The 17,122-nt window shown below is 50.2% G+C and overlaps 1 protein-coding gene across 6 annotated transcripts in view; it reads right to left on the bottom strand.

The window, feature by feature from the left end:
• The window catches only part of ARHGEF10L (Rho guanine nucleotide exchange factor 10 like), a 159,966-nt gene extending 157,509 nt beyond the window's left edge, over positions 1-2,457 (bottom strand). For 3 of the 6 annotated variants that reach the window (XM_074934021.1, XM_074934020.1, XM_074934024.1), the window contains exon 1: positions 2,120-2,457. The gene's annotated coding sequence lies outside the window, so the exon portion shown is untranslated. Of the gene's footprint in view, positions 1-1,713; positions 1,996-2,119 lie in introns of those variants that run through there. The other 3 variants (XM_074934023.1, XM_074934025.1, XM_074934022.1) reach the window with 2 other exon arrangements.
• Positions 2,458-17,122: the final 14,665 nt, after the last annotated feature.

Genomic DNA, 17,122 nt, shown 5'->3' with positions numbered 1-17,122 from the left:
TGGTTCCCGTTTAAGCCCTCAAAACAGGGTTTTATTTATGGCTGGGCGTTGCGCTGGCTGTCTGCGCAGGGCTGAATTTCACCTTTGGTGAACAGATGTAAGTTACAGCTGCAGCAGACAGGTCCAGAGTTTGACCCATCCACTTTGATAAGGCCCCTTTAGCACTGCAAGATTTTTAGAAACCAGTTTGTTCTTTCCCCCTCCCTCCTTCCTCCAGTGTCATTAATTTGGTTAACTTTGTATGCAAAATGAAAAGGATCCAATACAGAGCGAGATCTCAGAGGTGTTTCAATAACAACCAGATCCCGTGGCTGGAAGTTGAACCTAGACAAATTCAGACAGGAAATAAAGTGTAAATTTTTAACAGCAAGGGCAATTAGCCATTGGAACAACTTACCAAGGCTTGGGGTGGAATCTCCACAATTGGAAACTTTTAAATCAAGATTGGATGTTTTTCGAAGAGGGATTATTTCGGGGAAGGGCTATGGCCTGTGTTATGCAGGAGCTCAGATAAATGATCACAGTGATCCATTCTGACTTTATAATCTATGAAAAAGCACCCGTATCTTAAACCATGTTTGGAGCTGGTTCCAGCAACAGCTTTAAGTGGTTTTAATCTCATCTTCCTGCTGTATTAAATCATGCTAAACTCCAAGCAACAGGTGAGCAGTTACGGTGCCGCATAGGCAGATCTCGGGGCAGGATGCTATTAATACTTAATCGGATGTAGAGGTAAGGTCTGTGTCATATATGCAGTTTCCCAGTCACATCTATACAAGACAGGGTGTATAACGGAGAAACAAGGTGGGTGAGAGGATATCTTTTATTGGACCAACATCTGTTGGTAAAAGGGACGAGCTTTGGCGCTCCACAGAGCTCTTCTTCAGGTCTGGGAAAGGTACTCAGTACGTCACAGCTAAATACAAGGTGAAACATGTTGCAAGAAACCATTCAAAATGAAGTGGGCAAGTAACCCCTCTGCCAATCATAGACAAAGTCTATGAGGATGTAAACACAGGTTTTGTACCACTTTAACTATATCCCTTGGAAATCTGTAGTTAAATCAGCCCAACCCTCCAGTGAGGACCCATTTATACCAGTTTAAAGGCCCATTTATAATATACCTCATTCCTGTACATTTAGAAGAATAAATTCTACCACGATAAGGCACCACTATCCTGTATAACTGCATGTGCTAGGGATTGTACCGATTTAACTATTGCATTTAAACACAATCACTCCCCTCACTGACATAGTTAACCCAATACAAAAACTGCATAGACCAGACCTTAGTGGTAAGTGGCCTCCTGTTAGCAGACTCCGCAGAAAGGCCTCGGACACACCGGGCCATGGAAACTGAACTCCCCTGAGCCCTACGGGTGAGCTCTCCTGGATAAGGTTGAGGCCCACGGATGGATTAGTAAGGAGAAGCTCCTACACGTTCTGGCTGTAGAGCAGATCCTGCCTGGGCAAACTCCCCTTCTCCAGAGCGGCTGACCTGGCACTGTCTATCAGCATCAAAAGGACATGAAAACTTTCAGAGATGACGATAAAACATTATCACAATTTTTCTGAGCCTTCCCCTTTCCTTCAGCAAGCTCAGCGTTTGCAACATTTTAATTAACCGCCCCGGGGAGGACCTGCCATGCCCTCATTACCACGACCCCTTGGCCCGGAGTTTTGCCCACAATAGCATGAAAGAGGCGACCTTACCCTAAAAAGATGCAACCATCCATGCAGACATCCCACTTCCTCCCGCCTCCCAGGCCCTGGGACAGGCCTTATTCCACCCAGCAGGGTTAGCTAGCCACCGCAGCCCTGACACGACCAGACGTTTTCGCTGATCTGGGAGAGGTTACATTTTCTCCAGCTTTGTGCCTGTATTCCCCGCGTGTGGCAATAAGGGTGGTCACAGCCTAGCCCCCCAAATCCTGCAGCTGAGCAGGATTTTCAAGCCACGGGCTGGGCTCTGGGGTCCATTCCTTAGCCGGTCGAGCTGTCTGTTTTCTTCGGGTGTGGGGGGGGTCTTGTTGCCATGCCTGCAATCGACTTAGCCACATCTAACCCAGGCTGGGCTGGCGCTGGAAAGAAGCAGGAGGGAATCGGAGCGGTCACTTACCCCACTTACACGCCACAGCCTTTGTTGTGATGTTACAAAGGAGCAGGCAGCCGAGCAGAAGGCTCCCAGCAGCAGCCCATGCTCCGACTGACAAGGCAGATCGCTCCTTGCACACTCACACACACACTCGTGTGTCTCCTCTAAGTCTCTCCTCCCCCTGCCATCTCCCAAAGGCCGCGGGGGAGGGTCTCATCCGCTAGCAGCAGCCCCGGCTCCAAGCTGGGCTTTTCCAGCTCCGCTCTAGTCCGTGCACAGGACCCAGCCAAGCTGCGGGGGTGCGTGCGTGTCCCTCCCGCAAGCTCTCCCTCCGCTCCCGGCCAAACCCCTCGGCTGCTCCCGGTGCCATGAGCCTCCCCGGCAGCCAATGGCAGCGCGCTGCTGCCCACCCCCGTCGGCAGGGCCGCTTGGCTCCCGGCCGGCCGGCGCGATGAATATTCAGGAGCAGCGCCCCGGGCCGCAGCGGTCCACGTCACAAGCCCCACGCTGGGGCATGGCCCGGTCCGGCTTTGCACCGGAGCGACTCCGGTGTCACTCCTGATTTACACCAGCCGGATCAGGCCCCCCCCATGCAATCTCTCATGGGCTCCTCACCCCCTCCGCGGCTGATAGGGTGACCAGATGTCCCGATTGTGTAGGAACGGTCCCGATTTTGGGGGACTTTTTCTTATATTACCCCCCCACACCCTCTGTCCCGATTTTTCACATTTGCTGTCCGGTCACCCTACCAGCTGACCCCAGCACCCAGCTGGCCATGCCCGGTGCAGGCCGAATCTGGGGGGCGCACGCACCCGTCGGCCAAACTCTCCCGCTGCACCCCAGGGCGACTGATTTTTAGCCCCTCTTCTTGTTCAGTTGGGAGGCACGGCGAGCTGCTGAGGACCGGAGATCTCAGAACACAGGCGCGGCCGGTGGACAGTGGCCTGGGCGGAGGGCGTCACGCTGGCCGCCTGTTACACACCCCCGTGCGCACACCCCCCCCACTTCAGGGCCTGTTCCCCTGTGTCAGGGTGTCCTGGTGGCAAGAAGATTTTGCAGCTCCTAACTAGGATGACCAGATAGCAAGAGTGAAAAATCGGGACAGGGGTGGGGGGTAATAGGCACCTAGATAAGAAAAAGGCCCAAACATCAGGACTGTCCCTATAAAATCGGGACATCTGGTCACCCTACTCCCAACAACCAGCTCCCAGACAGCTCTGCCACTGCCCCTCAATGATAGGTTTGCTAAATTTGGTGGGACGTATTCCTGGAAATTTAATCACATGATGTAATCTTTAATTAAAGGTTAATCTTTAATTCCTGGAGACTCCTGCCAATCCTGGAGGGTTGGCAACCCTAATCAATCCTGCCCTGCAGCCCCCCCCCCATTATCCCAGCTCCTGGCTCCCCACACACGGCTCTGTCAATGCTCCTCAATCCTGTCCTAGTTTTTCTCCGGCCTGGTGTCTTCTGTTACTCGAGTCCTGAGCCCCCTACAACTCTGCCACTGCCCCTCAATCCTGACCTGCAAACCCCCACCCCCCCACACACACAGACATGCACACACACGCTATTCTCGCCCTGGAATTTTGCTACAGGGGATAACAGATTTGGAGAGAGGCGATTGGGGTTTAGGGCTGGAAGAAGAGGGGAGAGTTTGTCCAAAGAGGTGGGCAGGTCCATTTATTATCTTTACTGAGCTCTTGAGAAGCGACAGGCGACGTGGGAATTAATTAATTAATTAAAGGAAATGGGCATTTTTATAATAAATAACATTTTCCATTTTTATAGCACACGGAAGGAACAAAACTGTTTCAGTCCCTATTAACCACCGTGCCACTGAAACGCAGCCAGCAGCCTCCTTTCGCGTGAAGGGCAGCAGCCAGCATGAAGCACATTGAACAGCAATGCCCAGGGGGAAATTGTGGCCAAGCAGACAGCGGAAAACCTCTCCTTTAACAAAACACGCCCTGGGAACCTTAGATAAGACAGAATTGTGCCTTTTAAGGGCTCAGCCCAAGGCCCCACACATCAGGTGGAAACCTACGTATCCACCTTCGAAGGAAGAAATATCTTCATGAATGATTTAGATAATGGCATAGAGAGTACACTTATAAAGTTTGAGGACGATGCCAAGCTGGGAGGGGTTGCAAGTGCTTTGGAGCATAGGATTCAAATCAAAATGATCTAGACAAACTGGACAAATGGTCTAAAGTAAATAGGATGAAATTCAATAAGGACAAATGCAAAGTATTCCACTTAGGAAGGAACCATCAGTTACACACATACACAATGGGAAATGACTGCCTAGGAAGGAGTACTGCGGAAAGAGATCTGGGGGTCAGAGTGGATCACAAGCTAAATATGAGTCAAGAGTGTAACATTGTTGCAAAAAAAGCAAACATCATTCAGGGATGTATTAGTAGCAGTGTTGTAAGCAAGACACGAAAAGTAATTCTTCTACTCTGCGCTGATTAGGCCTCAACTGGAGTGTTGTGTCCAGTTCTGGGGCCGCATTTCAGGAAAGAGGTGGACAAACTGGAGAAAGTCCAGAGAAGAGCAACAAAAATGATTAAAGGTCTAGAAAACATGACCTAAGAGGGAAGATTGAAAAAATTGGGTTTGTTTAGTCTGGAGAAGAGAAGACAGAGGGGACATGACAACAGTTTTCAAGTACATAACAGGTTGTTACGAGGAGGAGGGAGAAAAATTATTCTCCTTAACCTCTGAGGATAGGACAAGAAGCAATGGGCTTAAATTGCAGCAAGGGCAGTTTAGGTTGGACATTAAGAAAAGCTTCCTAAATGTCAGGGTGGTGAAGCACTGGAATAAATTGCCTAGGGAGGTTGTGGAATCTCCATCATTGGAGATTTTTAAAAACAGGTCAGACAAACACCTGCCAGGGATGATCTAGACCAGGGGTTCTCAAACTGGGAGTTGGGACCCCTCAGGGGATCGCGAGGTTATTACGGGGGGGGCACGAGGTGTCAGCCTCCACCCCAAACCCCACTTTGCATCCTGCATTTCTAATGGTGTTAAATATATTTTAAAAGTGTTTTTAATTTATAAGGGGAGTCGCACGCAGAGGCTTGCTATTTGAAAGGGGTCACCAGTAGAAAAGTTTGAGAACCACTGGTCTAGATAATACTTCGTCCTGCCATGAGTGCAGGAGACTGGAGTAGATGACCTCTCGAGGTCCCTTCCAGTCCTACCATTTTATGATGCTGTGAAATTGACTCACCCCCAGAATTCAACCTATGGCCTGAGCCTCCAGTGCCTTGTGTGGTGTTGTCTTTTATCGTTACTCGCACTAGTGCTGTGCAAAGCGTCGGTAAAATGCTATCAACTCAGAACCCTCCACGCTCACACACTCACTTTGCACAAGCATAAGTGATTCCATCAGGCAGCAGGTAGAGCTGGTTAAAAATGGGGGAGAGGGGGAATGTGGAAAATCTTAAAATTATTTTTGTTTTTCAGGATTGAAAAACACACCACAACCAGCCCCACAACATTTTCACAATGTCATAAAACCAAAATCAGTAACAGCAGGAAGCAAAACAACCACCAAGGCCACAGAGATCAGAGCAGAGCGGTAACGTGCAAGACAACGTTAACCCTATTGTGTTTGGGAAGAGCAACAGAGCAGAAAGATTTAGCTGAGAGCTGGGCTCTGGGCACCACCCTCGAGCCTTGTCTTCACTAGGAATAAAGGTGCGTTCTCACCTCATGTTAGCTCACGTGGTAAATGACAGGAGTTAAAATCCTAGTGAAGACAAGGAAGTTTGTAGTTTTCACGTGTGTGTGTTAACAGGTCAAGTTAAACCCCAGACTCCCCAACAGTCTTTACTTTGACCTGCTGACACACGTGAAAAATGACAAACCATCTTGTCCTCACGAGGACTTTAACTCATGTTAGTTACCATGTGTTAGCCAAAGGTAAGAAAGCACCATATGACCTAGAGAAGATCCACCCTCAGAGGGAGCCATTCACTTGTTATTCTGAAGAGATTAATAAATGAACTAAAACTATTTAGTTTAAACTAAAAAAACAGCCATTAAAAAAAAAAAACAGCCAGTGTAAAGCAGGCAAAGTGAAGGAACAGAGCTGGCAGAATCCTGAAGAGAGCGAACAATTGAGCAATGTTACCCTAATGACCCTGCTGTTTTGAAACTTCTAGACCTAATTTTCCATGAAGCCAAGAAGAAAAGATGCTCTGATCCTGGCAGCATGAGTCAGCCACTGCAGGACAGGAAATACCACGATGGGAAGAGAAAACTGGGTACCCACATAAGCAACTCTGGGAGCAGCAGGGTAAACCAGCCGGCTGAGAACTAACAAGCCAGTGAGCCCATGTGGTGGATTCTGCCATTGGCTCTTGAGAAAGGGTCTCCTGGGTAGCAGATTCCGGGTAAACATGGTTGCACTAGGGGCCATCTCCTGGTTCATATGAGCACAGGGGTGAGCGATCGCGTCTCTTTTGGATGGAGCCTCACCATGGAATTCCACACCCCCGGGGCCTTGCAGTTCATCATGGAATAAACACGCAGCATTGCAGAACCCGCTGCTGCGCATGCTCCAGCGTCGCTGGCTCTTCACTGCCCTGTCCGAAGCCCTCGCGGTGGTGACATAGAAGGGAAGGGCCCAAACCGCATCACTGGAGCCGCAGTCTTCCCTGGATCCAGATCACGTTTTGGGTGGTGTGGGGGTGAGGCTAATCCAGCCGGCAGTGATCACATCAGAGGCTGAGAGATCCTGTCCTTCGTCGTGACTGCAAACCCTGCTCCCATAGGAGGAATCATGCAGTGAGAACTCTGCGTGACTCAGGACAAGAGTGGGTGAGGGAACAAGGCTGACAATTACTATTGGTCTGACAGTTCGGCTTGGTCAAGACTCTCAGTTAGGCCAAGGACCTTTGACAGCACTGTAAGGAAGACCTGAAGGGATGAAAATCCACCCCCACTGTCCCCCCACCTTCCACCCAAAAATACAGCTGGTGTAAGGACTCTACCTGGCTCTGCTTCCGTCACAAGGGCATATCAGGGTAATGGCATGGCTGTTTTCTTCCTCCAATGACATCTGGGGACCATTGGGAACAAAGCTTATGTTAGAGCAGCCCTGAGGCTGCTCTGACCTACACCCGGGACTTGGCAGGGCCCTGAACAGCCCAAGAGTGCAGAAAGTACAAAGAGCATTTAAAGTCCTCACCCACTGAGCCAAGCACAAGTAAGTGAGAATCATCCCCTTTGTTTGTGGGGATTAGTTGTTGTAAAAGGAGAGTTTCCCATGCACCTAAGGCATTTAGGAGCATATGTCCCATTGTCTGTCAGTGACACTTATGCCCCTAAATCCCTTAGATGCTTTGGAAAATCTCCCCCATAAATGTTATTTTATTGGAATTTAAGGGGGGGTATTTGAGATTTTGTGGGTGGGGATCAGCCATGAACTATGGGTTTGAGATTTGGGGTTAAATTGTTCAAACTCACATAGTCCCCTTCTCCAACATACCGGAGTGCTCAGATTGAGGGGAAGGAAGGATTCTCTAGTAAGGTTATGAGGATTAAAAATACATCAAATGGGCAGGTAAGCAATGGATTTAAAATGAGCTAAGACCAAAAAAAAAAGAAAATGTTTGTCGCTTAAAAATCATAGACTCAACTTGTTGGAAAGATAAGATCATGCACCAGCACACCACTGTTTGCTGGGGACATCCCACCCTGTTAGTACGTGTTGATCCCACTGGGAACATGTTAAGTGTTCCAGTGACCAACTGAGGAAGGTGGCTCCTTACTCCACATGGGCATAGGATGGTGGGGGTGGTTCTCTAGAGAGAGAGGATCTTGGACAGGGGTTCTCACAACAAATTTGTTAGTGGCCTCAAAGTGTGGCCACCACCTCTTGCTGGTGGCTGCTCTGACAATTTTTCCAAAAATATTTAATTAACTTGAGAAAAAACAAGTAAATATGGACATACACATGTTCAAGTCATTGTAATTTATTTATATAGGGTCTTTTTGCAGACTCAATAATAAAAATCATGTACGATTGTCTCTATTCTTTACTGGACCCAAACAGAATAGAAACACAAATAAGGTGCTTTGCATGTTCTTGTCTTTTTTGTTGTTCATTCTTTTGCTTTTTTTTTTTTTAGACTTGCTAGCTAGTAAGCCTGCTGCTGTGAAAAGTGATACTTGTATGTTAATATCACTTTTCACTGCCTCCCAGCTAGCTGATGAGGGACAAATTAAGCCCTGGATGGGGAGATGGGTAGGGAGGCAGCGGGGGCCAGAGGTGATGGGGGGGGTGAGCCCAGGGGCCAGAGCCCGAAGCCCCACACCTGGGGGCGGGAGCTTGCCACCATGTGTCTGGAGCCAAAAGCCCCGTGGCCTGCTGCCCGCCATACCAGGGCTGAAATCTGACCCCGCCACCTCCAGGAACTCAGTGCCTGCCTGCTCCTCCAGTGTGTGTGTCTCCAGAAGGGGGAAAGGCCCAATTCCTGCTGGGGCCCCCGGGCGAGGGGCCATTGCTTCCTCCCCCCCAAAATCACCGCCCAGGAGGCTGTGGCTGCGAGAAAAGCCCCTGGTGGCTGCATTTGAGAAACGCTGACCTAGAGTATGGGCTAATCAGTCCTGAGAGAGGAACTTAGGAGCAGCCAAGCCCTGGGAGGAGGCTTGAGCTGATCTTTGTTAATTTGTCTGTTAATAAAACCATCTTCAGGAAAAGGGCTGAGTTTTAAATCTACATATTACATGGATTCTCTCAGAGTGGGTTGGGTGGGGCAACCATCCATAGACCAGTTAGAAAAGGATGTATTGGCAAGTGGGTTCCTATCAGCTCCAGGATTTCCTTATTTGACTGCTAGGCAGTTCGTAGTGAGGCAAGTATTAAACTCAAACACATGGAAACCTTCCCAGCTCTGTCATATCATTTTTAAGGCAGGTGAGATAAGATTATTTCTAAGTATTGTCGTTGTGTGCTCTGTATTAGCTCTAAGGGCAGACAATTTACAAAAACATCAGCCTACGGAAGAGATCAATGGGATTTTAATTATTTCCTTTATGAAATACCAGAGCCACCACCAGAAGTGACTTATAGCACAGGGAGACGTTTACATTAGACAATGGAAATGCAAACAAAGGGGAGAAGGAAAAGAAAGAGGAAGAGAAAGCATAGAGTAAGTGATTGTCAAAAGATAAAATGCCAAACCAAATCAGGAGTAAGGCTAGCATTGTGAACTGAAAGCTAGGAGATGTGGGTTCTTGCCCCACCCCTGCCATCAACTCCCTCTGTAATATCAGGCAAATCACGTCAAATGTGGCTGTTCTCTAAAAAGTAGCTAATGAAGCAGGACACAGTGCTACTCACCAGTCCTGCTCCCGGTGTCTCCCTTTCCATTAATTCAGGGATACTCAGACCTCTGTGGTTCAGGAACCAAGTTAACAATCATCATGACTCCAAAAAGCCTCAGTAGTGTGAGTGCTCGGTTTCATTTACTATAGCAAGAATCATAGTTAAACAGCGTGATGGGGAAATATTTAGTTTTATATTATTCTCACAGCAAATAAGTTAGTGCAAGTTGATCATTTAATTGGTTAATAACATCGAAAAAGCCCCCTGATTGGTTAATCATTAAATCATGCAGTGTTTTAATTTCATGTGCTGCAAGGAGCTGCAGGAGACGCATTAAAGAGCCACTTGTGGCTCCCAAGCCGGTCTGAGTATCACTGCACTGACTGGTCTTACACCGCTATACTCCAACGGCGCTTTTCCTGCTTCGTGCTGATGTCAGAGAGCAGAGAAGCCGGTGGATAGTCAGTTTTTCTGCTGATGTTAGTGAAAAAGAGCAGGTTTCACTCCCAGTCACCCTGCAGAAGCAGGTGCAAATTCTCTTTCCTCTCGGGCCCCAATGGCAGAACAGCTTACTGCATTACAGTGAGCTCCACCCGCACTACCCCACCGATGGCCGGCCAGCTGCATTCGTGCCACCAAAGGCCACGGTCAGGAGGCACCGAACCGGCCCAGGGGTAACCGAGCCTGGGTTATCGGCCAGGAGGCCAGAGATGGAAAGGAGCCAGCTGGACTCACCCATCCCAGCACCCGTGTGCAAAGCAGACAGAGGAAACAGCGGACTGTCAGGCGGTGTCAGTCGGTCTATTGGAGCCATGGCAATTTATGCTGACTGAGAGGCGAGCCTGATATTTTTTCCCTTGTCAACAGAGCACAACTGAAATCCTCAGAGAGAGACAGAGCAACTTGCTACTTTTTTTCCCCCACAAAGCTATTTTGAGAGTGTACCTATGCGTTAGCCCCATCGTGCCTCAGTTTCCCCTTCTGTACAACAGGGCACATTCCACCCTTGTAAAGCACCGTGAGATCTGTGGCTGAAGCGTGCTGTACTGCTGCTGAGGATGAGGATGACTGACTGCTCGTAAGTGAATGTTTCCTGTTTTGAATTAAGTGCTCTGGAAATCGCAGCTGTATGCATTCCAGCTTCTCCTCCACTCGCTTTCACGGAGCCAGCCCCAGTGCTGTATGTGACAAGCCACCTGAAGACACATTAGGAAGCAGTACAGCTGGTCAAACAGTGTGGACAGGAAACCTCAAGCCAGCCCTGTGCAGCACTGCTGCTAACGCTGTTCGGACCACGTTGCCCACCCTTCTTGTGGCGTAGGCTCTCTGCTGGGATTGCCGGCACTGGTGCGGCTGCAAGGTTCAAAGACGCAGTTTATGCTAGTGCGGCAGGATTTGCACTGGTACAGCTTCCCCACTGTTTGAAACCAAGAGAAACTGCCCCGGTGCAAATTCTGTCTGTGTCTGCATTAGAGGTCCGTACAACTGGTGCAACTCCCCTAGTGACTGCAGTCCCAGCGTAGACACGGCCTTATTGTCCCTTAGCACAGCTGATTCACGGTCCTTGTATTTCCCGAGGTGGAGGCAATGGATAATCCCATCCGGTCTGGATTTCTGCTCTCATTTCCTCCTCTCCCCACCTCCATCTCTCCCTCCCATGCTCAGCAGCAAGGCTGCCCCCTACGCTCTCTCTCTCCTGTAGCTCACGAAAGCTCATGCTCAAATAAATTGGTTAGTCTCTAAGGTGCCACAAGTACTCCTTTTCTCTTCCTCACCGTCACTCACAGTCCCCAGACCCGCCCATCTCTCATCTGCTGTCCCACGGCTAGCTTGTCTTGGTAATGTGTGAGCTCGGGCTTGTCAGCGGAAGCCAGCGTTCTGGGGGCCCAGCCCTGGGGACGGGGTAGGAGATGCCAGGAAGGGCCAGCTTGCAGGGCTGTGGCTGTCACCAGATATCCCAGCAGTGCATCCCTGGGGGATGATCTGCAGGAGGGGGCTGGGCAGTGGGGAAGTGGCTGAAGTGTGCCCAAAGCCCACCCTTGAGCGGAGACTGATGGAGGAGACTTGCTGGAGTGGTTGGTCCAGAAAAGCTTCCCATTCTGAAATGTGCCCCAAACCCTCCTCCCAGCTGCCAATCCACCCCTTGTGGGATAAGTCACCTCACTCACCTCCCAAGTCCACCAGAGACCAGGCCTCTTGCCTCCTGGGCCAGGATGGGTTGGGCCTACGGAAGAGGTAGCACCCATGAGGGAAAAGGGGAGAGCAGGCAGAGAGCACCTCACATCACCTCTGCAGGGCATGCGTTTGGCTAATACAGGAGAAGGGATGCCGGGTAGCTCCCACCTGCCGGCAGGTGGCCATGAGTCAGGATTTGGAGAGGAGGAGAGTGCGTAGGGTTCCTTGGGGCTGAGAGAGACCAGCCCTGCCCCATCATTTCAAATGAAGCTACAAGCCTGATGTTGAGCTCCATAAGGCTCAGACTCAGGGCTGAGTTCTAGTGGAATTGTAACCCGCGGGTGAGTGTGCTACAGGCCCCCTCGGTGCCTAGTCTGCAGATGGTAGGAGTCTGGTATAGCACAAACAAGCAAGCCTGCCTCTTTAGCTCAAGCTGTAACAGCTCGTGCTTTCAGCTAGCGTGGTGCTTGGTTCAATCCCGGGTGTGTTGGCCAGCGAACGTGCTGGTCACCGAACACACTTGTCACCGAACCGTTCTCTGGGAGCCCACTGACTCCAGCTGGGGCTATTCCTCATTTATGCCGTGAACTCAGAATCCCCCCCCGTCCCCCCGCCTTTAATGGCTGAGGCCCCCTCGGGGGATCTGGAACCAACCAGAGTAGCGATTTCCCATAGAAGGCGCTGCTGCATTATGCCAAAGAACAAACAGGCACTCTTAGGCGCTGAGCATTAGCCCTATAGAAATAACAAGCAACTGAAAACCAGGTCTGACAATGGGAAGTGTCAGGCAAACTGAATGATAGGGGGCGCTACCGGTTCTGCCTAGAACAACCGTTTCCCACTCTGCTGTTTAGCTCTTAATTCTTAACCCCCCAGGTACAAATTTGAATAATAAAGGCACGGGGGCTCAAGGGGCTGACAATGGACTAGAGAGCTCAGCACCGCCCAGGTCACCGCACTAAGAAGCGGAAGCTGTTACAGAGCCGGGCAGGGACCAGATTTCTGGTTTCATGGGAAATTCCAGAGTTTCGAACGGAACAAAAAACTGCACTAAATTCTAATTTCCCGTGACATGAAATTCTGAGGGAGGGAGTGGGGGGAATCCCTTTTGTGTCATTTCAAAACAAAAAAAGCAAAGCTTTCTGTTCTGAAAAGGGCGAACACGTTCTGACCACGCGGGACTGCTCCGTTCCATTTTCTGGTTGTTTTTTCGGAACAACATTTTGAAATCCGCACGTCTCCGCCAAACGCTTCTCTGTCAAGGAATCGGGCTTTTCCAGTGCAAAAGTGTTCCAGCTGAATTTTTCTGGCCAGCTCTACTGTTAACTCTCTAACGGTTGTATTAACCTCCATGCAAAGTGAGTGGAGGGTCCCTAAAGGCCAGGTGCCCATATACCCCAAGTTATAACGGGCAGGTATAATAAGCAGATCTCAAGCACGTTACAAAGGATCATAATTGGCCCCATGTTACAGATGGGGAAACTGAGGCACAAGCAAAGGTCAGTTACTTGTCCCAGATCAGTCAGCAGTGGGAATTGAATGCAAGTCGTTCTGAGTCCCACTCCCGTGCCCTAGTCACTAGGACACACTGTGTCCCATTTGCAGTCACAGCAGAGAGGCTATGGACTCAATGTGCTATCGGGACTTAACTGCCCTCAGGCCCCGATGGTATCAGGCAATGTGACGGGGAGCCTGTGCTGCTGTGACCCATAGATAGGAGATGTCTGACCTTCCTGCCAACCAGCATGGGAAATCTAAGTTAATATTTAAAGAGGCATCCATAAAAACTGCCTCTCCCCATTCCTCCTCCCACCCGCCAGGCCAACCTTCCAGCCTGCCTTAGAGAACCATTGCTGGAAGCATTCTCTTGCTCCTCCTGTTCCGCCGACTGCCCCCAATTGGAAATTGAGCTGAGCAGGTCCAGGTGAAGCAGCTCAGAGCACATCTTGGCGTAGGTGGCCCCAGAGGCACGGGGAAAGGGAGTGGCAGGCCCAGCGGGAGACCCAAGGAGCGTTTGCTCACTGTTTGCTAAAGCAGCACATCTCCTAGTGCAGAAAGAGGACAGGTTCCCTGTTTTCTCAGCAAGCATTTAGCTCCCTTGCTGGGATGGAGCTAAGAGGAGCTGCATTACAGCCAGGCTGTGTTAGCTAGTGCTAGAAGGAGGGGAATGAGAGACAGGGCTATTGGTTTAGGCCCCGTCTACACTGGCAAGTTTCTGAGCAGTAAAGCAGCTTTGAGCGCTGTAACTCCCGAGGTGCACACTCGGCCAAGCCCGTGCAGCCACCCCGAAGAGAGGCGAAAAGCTTTCTGCGCCGGGGCTACGGCGCTGCGGTGCCAGCGTAGACACCGTGGCGATTACGGCGCTGCAAATGGCGTCCAGGTGTCGTCCCACAGTGCCTGTTCTCACCTCTCTGGTCATCGGTTTGAACTCTACTGCCCTGCCCTCAAGTGATCAACCATCAGCCCCACCGAGTACATTCCTTTGCAAATTTGAAAGTCCCCTTCCTGTTTGCTCGGTGATGCATGCAGTGCATCTTGCCAGGTGGCCAGGCCTGCTACACCCACCAGGCGATCCCGCGCTTGGAGCAATGCCGAACTGCTGGACCTGATTGGCATTTGGGGAGAGGAGGCTGTCCAGTCCCAGCTGTGCTCCAGCCGTAGGAATTCTGATACGTACAGATACATTTCTCAATGCATGTCAGAAAGGGGCCGTGACCGCAGGTTCCTCGGCAAGCTGCTTTGTTTTTTGCCCCATTAACGGTAACTTTCCCACGCCACTTTGCCATGACGGAGGGGGGGCCTCCACTCTCTACCCACAGCATTCCACTCCTCCCTCCTCACAGTCCAGCACTGTGGACTCCCACTACCCACTGCACTCAACACCCATCCATCGGCAGTTTGGCCCTGCTGAAGTACAGAACCCGCGGCATTCTACTCCAGAGGAGAAGGCTGGGTATGATCCCTGGACGTACACCAATCTGTAGCTGTCCCGGGACCCCTTCTCCTCTTGAGACCTTCCCTTCCCCCATGCCCCCTCCCCCACCCTGGTGATGAATTTTTTCATTTGACTCTCTTCTCTGGTTGTTGTCTTTCAATAAACGAATTGTGTTTGTTTGAAAGCAATCTTTATTCTATTAAGCAAAAGCAAAAAGAGCACTGCAAAGCAACATACAATTATGTTAAGAACCCTTCTTGCATCATGTGCACCAATCACCTCCTACCATTATAAGCACTGCCGTCCTGAGCATAGCAACAAATATTAGTGGCTTTCAGCTTCAAATTGCTGCCTCAGGGCATCCCTGATCCTTCTGGCCCCACGCTGCGCCCCTCTAATAGCCCTGGGCTCTGGCTGTTCAAACTCAGCCTCCAGGCGCTGAGTCTCAGTGGTCCAGCCCTGAGTGAAGCTTTCACCCGTCCCTTCACAAATATTACGGAGGGTACAGCACACGGCGATAAGCAGAGGAATATTGTCATCAGCCGGGTGCAGCTTCCCACACACGCATTGCCAGCGGGCTTTTAAACGGCCAAATGCACACTCCACAGTCATTCTGCACTTGCTCAGCCTGTTGTTGAACCGCCCCTTGCTGCTGTCAAATTGCCCCGTGTAAGATTACATGAGCCACGGCATTAAGGGGTGGGCGGGGTCTCCCAAGATCACAATGGGCATTTCGACTTCCCCTACGGTGATCTTCTGGTCCGGGAAGAAAGTCCCTGTTTGCAGCTTCTTGAACAGGCCAGTGTTCCGAAAGATGCGTGAGTCATGCACCTTTCCGGACCAGCTTGCATTAATGTCTGTGAAACACCCATGGTGGTCCACAAGCACCTGGAGAACCATTGAGAAATACCCCTTGCAATTAATGTACTCGGTGGCTAGGCGGTCTGGTGCCAGAACTGAACATGCGTGCCATCTATCACCCCTCCGCAGTTAGGGAAGCCCATTTGTGCAAAGCCATCCACAATGTCACGCACGTTGCCCAGAGCCACGGTCTTTCGGAGCGGGATGTGATTAATGGCCCTGCACACTTCCGTCAACTTGAGTCCAACGGTCAACTTTCCCACTCCAAACTGGTTAGCAACCAGTCGGTAGCAGTCTGGAGTAGCCAGCTTTCACAGTGCAATCGCCACACGCTTCTCCAGGGACAGGGCAGCTCTCATTCTTGTGTCCCTGCACCGCAGGGCTGGGGCAAGCTCATCACACAGTCCCATGAATGTGGCTTTCCTCCTTCTGCAGCCACTGCTCGTCATCCCAGACATGCATCATGATGCGATCCCACCACTCAGTGCTTGTTTCTCGAACCCAAAAGAGGCGTTCCACTCTGTTCGGCGCCTCCGTGAATGCCACAAGCAATCTCGTGTCGTAGCTACGATGCGTGGCGAGACCAGTGTCGCACTCCCCTTGCCTTTGCAGTTTAAGGAATAACTCCACTGCCCTTGTGACGTGTTGGTCAGAGCGAGCAGCATATTGGTCAGCAGTGCGGGATCCATTCCTGCAGACCGAAGAGGCAGGACGCGCAGCACACAAACCATTGAAAGATGGCGCCAAATGCGGACGGAAGCATAGGGATTGCTGGGATGCGAAGCAATGCATCATGGGGCATTGGGACTGGACCCAGGATGCCCCGCAACCCCCTCCTCCTTCCCACAAGTCTTAGTGGCAAAAGAGAAAGAGGTGCTCTGTGGGATAGCTGCCCAGAGTGCACCGCTCTGAATAGCACCGCAAGTGCCACAAGTCTGAACACACTATTGCTCAGGCAGCTGTCAGGGTGAACACACAACAGCGGTTTTCCTTCGGCGCTCTCTGAGCGGCGCTGTAACTTTGCAAGTATAGACGTGCCCTTATATTCCCAGCTCTGCTACTCGCTCACTGCGGGACCTTTTATTATCTCTATATTACTGTAGGGTGTAGCAGGCAGGTAATGAATTAGGCCCCCACTGCGCTAGGTGCTGTACCAACAGAGAATAAAGACAGTCCCTGCCCCAAGGAGCTGACAATCTAAGTGTAAGATAAGAGACAACAGCACACAAAGCACATTATGACAAACAGTATTCCAATTAGTACAAAAAAACCCAATCACGGGGTGCATTATAATATTTAAAACTGATGTTCATAAGGAGGGACCATTTTTTAAAAATGTTATATCAATGGTACAGCACAATTTGTTGAGCTTGTGTGGATACGTTTCGAATTTTAGTTTTTTGGTGCAAAATAGTCAGACTTTGTGTTAGTGCTTTTGTTTGGGTTGCTGCAGTTAATTGACTAATTTGCTTATTTCCTCCTAGCCATTGGTACAAGGTGGTCGAATTAACCCGCAAAGAAAAACAAAAACTCAGGGCGTTATTGGCATTTGCTCGGTGAACATTTTTATTTGTATGAATCGGAAAATAGTAAGTGGCGGTGGGGCTCTGCAGTATGGTTACATTGCACCTATTTTGTTGCCCAGGTGCCTTTGAGTACACCTTTTGTTGCCACACAATATTTTAACATTTAATAATACAAACACAAG

The sequence above is a fragment of the Natator depressus genome, chromosome 18 (genome assembly GCF_965152275.1).
Source record: "Natator depressus isolate rNatDep1 chromosome 18, rNatDep2.hap1, whole genome shotgun sequence".
In the NCBI taxonomy this organism is placed as follows: domain Eukaryota; kingdom Metazoa; phylum Chordata; order Testudines; family Cheloniidae; genus Natator; species Natator depressus.
The sequence above is the reverse complement of the archived record's forward strand: the minus strand, read 5'-3'. Positions and strand labels throughout refer to the sequence as shown.